Consider the following 5,871-nt stretch of genomic DNA (forward strand, 5'->3'; position numbering starts at 1 on the left):
ATCTTGTTACTTTAGACAGAAAGCTGTTAACAAAATAAAAACATTTAGAAAGTCTGTCTTCCCAGTCATTATCATTCATTTACATCATGTCATCAACTATGCTGACTTGCTTTCTGGTTGAATAGTAATAGCCTTGACCTAGTAATTTAGGAAATATTACTTGTTTGTTCCTCTGCTTGTCAATGCATCATTACTCTGCACCATCTGCCAGCATTAGTATGTTCCTGTCTTCTGTAGCATGTATCTCTTCACTACACCTTTTCCTTGTATTGTAAACATGGGTCTCACACAGCTGGACAGTCTGGTAACTGAGATAAAAGTAAATAAATAAGGCACTTTGGTTCATCTGGTTTGACCTAACTCAGGAATGTTGACATCTGTTGATAACATATGTCCTTATCTGTCAAGTCTGTTGTTATCTTACCAGCATATATACAGAAAATGTTATGATGTAACAAACTGGTGACAGAATTAACTTGCACATTAGATGAAATGATTTGGTGGTGACAGTAGCATACTGCTAATAAGATCGTATGTTACAGCAAAGTGAAAACACCCTTAGGACTACATTTCAAATTACTATAGTTGCTTTTAAGTAGCACATTTTAAATCAAGTTTATCATGACTGTTTTAATGTGAAATTTGTTTCCTTTTCTGCCTACTTCCACACTGTAAAAAAAACCCCTCTGAAGTGCCGAAGTAGCTCAGCTGGGAGAGAGTTAGACTGAAAATCTAAAGGTCCCTGGTTTAACCCCAGGTTTCTGCAAAAATTCTTTTCACAATATGTCAATTTTTTCCCACAATAGGATCACAGGAAGTTACTAGGCTATTGGCCTGGAGGCCCTTATAAGCCTAGCCAAGAGTTTAGCCCATGTTTTGACAAGTCAGCACTGATACCACTGTCCAGAAGGGACACACATGGAATCCCCAGAGGTGCATTTTCTGTTTCCTAGGTTGCGCTTATAGGATCATAGGAAGTTACATTCCATAGGTTGTAGACATGGTATCATTTTATTTTATTTTTTTTTCTTACTTTAAGACTCAGCTATGCAAATATATAAATGAAACAAAAACATGGTAGAACACAAGTACAGCAAAAGTCATGGCAGAAAGTACATTTGTGTCTACTCATCATAAATGTAGATGTTACAGAGTGTACTCCCTGTTACAGTAATGACAGTATAGGATAGCCTTGTTGTGGTAACCTATGGCCAATGGATATCTGTGACTTCATCCCTTCTTCCTGAACTGACAACCTGTGCCTGACATCAGGACACCTGGGTATAAGGGTCATTGGCCAGTTCCATGTTGTCAAGACATACTTGTCCCCCAGAATAGAGCCCCAGACCAAAAGTATAAGGCACTCAAACTGTCCCCAATGAGCCCCTGAAGAGGATGTCCTGAAAACCTAAACTAGAGAGAAGGTGGGGAAATTCTACACTGAAAAGGGCAGTAAAGGTGGCCCATGCCAACCATAAATGACAAACTCAGGAAATATAGTGGAAAATACTACGAGAGTGAAGACACTAACAAATACATTTATGGCAAGTAGACATAACTCGACTATGTTCACCATGTTTTGTCACTGCAGTAATGACAGTATGGGAAGAATCCCAAAGCAGAGATGGAAGTGGTTGAAAACAGATTATGCTGAAGGCAGAATACCTTGCAAAACAGCAGAGGCATAAATGGCCCTAGTCTAAATTGTTAAATTGTAAATTTAGCTAGGTAAATTGTAGTACTTGGCAATGGTATGAACAGAAGAGCAGACAGCAGATTCCATGATTTCTTTGGTGGGAACCACTCCAAAGAGAGGATGTCTGACGTTCACCTTGAGAAAAATAGACACACACAGTATTTTCAGATCCAACCCTCTGCACCAAGTACAATTTCCCTTAAGAGCACACAGGGAGTGCGCCCTGAAGTCCTGGAGCTCGTCTTTCTCTCCAGGCCCCAAATAAGACTCCCCACTGACCAATACAGAGCTGACCCCTTAGCTAGGTGTTCCAATGTAAGTCCTCCACCACCGTCTCTAAAATCAGTGCACTCAGTATCCCTGTTCAAAGTAGCTGACACAGACACACACAGACCTTGGGAAAGGGCTGGCACAGCTTACCTGCTCCAACACTTCCACCCAGATTATAAGGTAGATTCACTGCCACCAGAACATCCAAAACCAACTACTTCACAGTTCTTACAAAGTTACCTAATTACACTTAGTAAATTAATATTTATACAAATGGTAGTGTTGACTTCAATGCAAAAAAAGGAAGAACATCTGAAGATGCAGTGGTTGGAAAGCATGGTATAGGAGAAAGAAATGAAGACAGTAATACCTTAGTACAATTTTGCAAAACCAACCGTCAATCAAGAATATGCATTTTCAACACCACAAGCGTTGCCAGTATACATGGACTTCTTCAAATGGTATGTATCAAAATCAAATTGACTACATCTGTATAGGACAGAGATGGAAATCTGCAGTGTTGACAGCAAGGACTAAACCAGGAGTTGATTGTGGAAACTACCAGAAGTTTTTGACATGCAAGATCAAGGTAAACCTTCACAAGAACAAGATCATTAAATACCTTCCAAAATATGACATTGAAAATATTCCACAAAACTACTGGATAAAATTAAATAACAGATTTGCCATTCTTGATAGAGAAGATAGACAGCCTGAAGACTTATGGAATGACATTTAAAGCATAACTACTGGAGAAGATGAAAAAACACTCCAGAAGAGAAAGCCAAAAAAATCACCTTGGATCTCAGAAGAAACTATAAAAGTTGCAGAACAAAGATGACAAGCAACATTTTCTGGTGACAGAGAGAAGTATCACAAATGAACATCAAATTTGGAAAGACAAGGAACAATATTTCAAGGACATCGGTCAGAAAATTGAATCGAAGCATGTAAATAGAAAAAAAAACAGACTAGCTTACCAGAATATTAAGAGACTGCAGTAGACATTCCAGCCTCAATTGGGGATGCTTAAAGATGCAAATAGAATAATATTGAACAATCCAGAAAGCATTAAAAAAATATGGAAAAGTTATACAAAAAGGCAGTGTGGATAATATTGGGGAAACTGAACTGGAAACTGACATCAAGGAAAAAACAGATATTTTAAAAGAAGTCATACCAACAATTTAAAGCTTTATCGAACAAGTCATCTGGCACTGATGGTATTACAGCTGAATTTATCAAAGGCTCAAAAGGTGCTATCATGGTCCTCACTTGACAATGTGAACAGATTTGGAAGGGAAAAACATTGCCAACCGACAGGAGAAGATCTGTGTTCTCACCTATACTGAAGAGAGGAGATGCTAAGTATTGTAACAACTACAGAACGATTGCATTAATTCCACATGCCAGTAAAAGACTGCTGAAAATACAACAAAGGCTACAATCATACGTTGAGCAAGAACTACCGGAATTTCAGGCTGGTTTCAGAAAAGATAGAGGAATAATAAACATTACTGCCAATGTTAGATGGATATTGAAGAACAGCAAAAAATATCAAAAGCCTGGATACTTTTCCTTCATCGATTACAGCAATGTGTTTAACTGTGTGGATCATGATAAACTATGGAGAACTCTAGCACAAATGGGAATACCTAAACACATAACTCCGCTGATAAACAGCCTTTATGAAAATCAAGAAGCTGCATTGAGAAATGAATATGGCAAAACTGACTGGTTTCCAATAAAACATGCTGTCAGGCAAGGATGCATCTTGTCACCTTACCTGTTCAACCTTTATTTATTTTTATTTTATTTTACATTTGTTGACCGGGCTAGTCCAACTGGATGCATGTCCTTTTTCAGTGGAGGCCCGAGGAGAAAAGCTCCAAGTACACAAAACATTTAATATCACAAGTTAGTTAGATCAACAGTACAATAATGTATCACAATACATTAGGAAAAATAAGACTGGTACATAGCATAATGGGACAATTATATTCAAATGATAAGAAGGAAAATACTAGAGAAGAGGTAGGGAAATAAAGGATAGTAGAGACATCTTCAGGATAAGACAACACTTGAAAGGATAGTTAGGTAGGTGGGTTAGGTTGAGAAGCTAAAGAGTAAAAAGGTCAGTGAGTAAAGCAGTTCTAAGAAATAAGTTTAAATAAGAAATTTTGAAGGAAAACAGGGTAGTACTTAGGAAAAGCAAGAGAGGAGAGATTAGTCAGGGTTATTACAAGAACATAACCAGTGGTTGGAGAGGAAATGTTTAAGGTTAGATTTGAATAGAGGGAGAGATGTAATAGCCGTAAGGTCAGTAGGTAAGTGGTTCCATATTTTCCCAACAAAGTTAGAAAAGAGAGAGTCTCCTGCAGAGTTATAAGAGAAAGACGTTTGCATCTGCATTTTATTAGTAGAGCGTAACTTTTTTAAGTTAGAATATGGTGTTATGAGTGTGGAGAGAATTGGGGTGTTATTGGGTTGATGAAGGACTTTATGGGCAATAATAAGTTGGTTGAATTGTAAAAGGTGAGGTAACTCTAGCCAACCTAGTTGTTTAAGGTTCTGACAGTGATGAGTCCTATATGGTGAGTTAGTGGCAAACCTGGCAATGTTATTATATGATTTAGCTAGTTTCTTAAGATTGTTTTGAGACAAGTTGGTATAAATGGGGGAGGCATATAATAGGGTAGAGATTAAGTGAGTTCTTGCAATTGTAGTTCTGGCTAGTGGTGTAAGAAATTGTTTGATTCTGTACAGGGATCCTAGTTTTTTGTTAGTAGATTGTATTGTAGTGTGTATGTGAGTGTTAAATTTTAGTTGGTTATCTATTGTGATACCAAGGAGTTTGGTGGTAGTCTCAGGAGATATAATGGTACCATTATTAGATTTCAAGGTAAACTGAAGAGGGGGAGATGAGTGTGAGGGTGTAAAGAGTAATAATTTGTTTTTTTTTGGGTTGAGGAGAAGACAATGGTTTAAGAACCATTTTTCTATAGTGGTGAACGATTTTTGCGTGAGAGAAATAAGTTCAGTTTGGGAAGATGCTGAGCAAATGATTGTGGAGTCGTCAGCATATTGTATGCAGGTGGAGAAAGGAACAGAGAGATGAAGATCATTGATAAAAATGGAGAATAGTAGTGGACCTAAGATAGAGCCCTTTGGGACTCCTAGGGATGTAGGAAGGAGTTCAGAAAGATTATTCTGCCAGAGTACAGCTTGTTTTCGGTTATCCAGGTAGTATGTAAACCAGTTCAGGGCAGAATTATCAGGAGATAGGGACTTTAGAAGGTGAAGTAGAAGTTTATTGTTGACCATGTCAAAGGCCTTAGAAAGGTCTACAAAGAGTGCTGACGACAGGGAATTATTGTTGCGATTTTTGTTGATATAGTTGGTAAAAGAAAGAAGGGCAGTGGTAGTACTGTGGAAAGGACGAAAGCCATGCTGACAGTTGGATAAGAGATTATGGTGGATAAGGTGGAAATTAATTGTTTATGGATACATTTTTCCATAATTTTGGCCAGTGGAGATAGTAGAGCTATGGGACGGTAGTTTGAGTAATCAGCAGAATCACCTCCTTTGTGAACAGGAATAATATGTGAGATTTTCCAGATAGATGGAATAGTACTTTCTTTAATTGTTCTATTAATAAGTATAGAGATGGGGTAGGCAATAGCTGTGGCACCTAGTTGGAGGTATTCCCCTGGTAAATTGTCAGTTGAGGGGTAGAAGGTTTAAGTTTTGAAGTAAGGAAGAGATATAGGAGGTGGGTATTGGTTCTAGGTGGAATGGAGGGTGTGGGGTTGGTAGCCGGCAAGTTGGCATTATCTGGATTTTGTTGATTAGCTAAATTTTGTACAGCTGAAGTAAAGAAAGTATTAAAAGCATTTGCTGTTTGT

General features: G+C 38.0%; 1 non-coding gene across 1 annotated transcript; it reads left to right on the forward strand.

The window, feature by feature from the left end:
* Positions 1-693: 693 nt before the first annotated feature.
* On the forward strand, positions 694-766 carry TRNAF-GAA. Its single transcript has one exon. It is a non-coding gene; the product is annotated as a tRNA-Phe (tRNA).
* The last annotated feature ends 5,105 nt before the right edge of the window (positions 767-5,871 follow it).

Source organism: Protopterus annectens, chromosome 16.part0, assembly GCF_019279795.1.
Source record: "Protopterus annectens isolate FY-2018-M chromosome 16.part0, PAN1.0, whole genome shotgun sequence".
Taxonomy (NCBI): Eukaryota; Metazoa; Chordata; order Ceratodontiformes; family Protopteridae; genus Protopterus; species Protopterus annectens.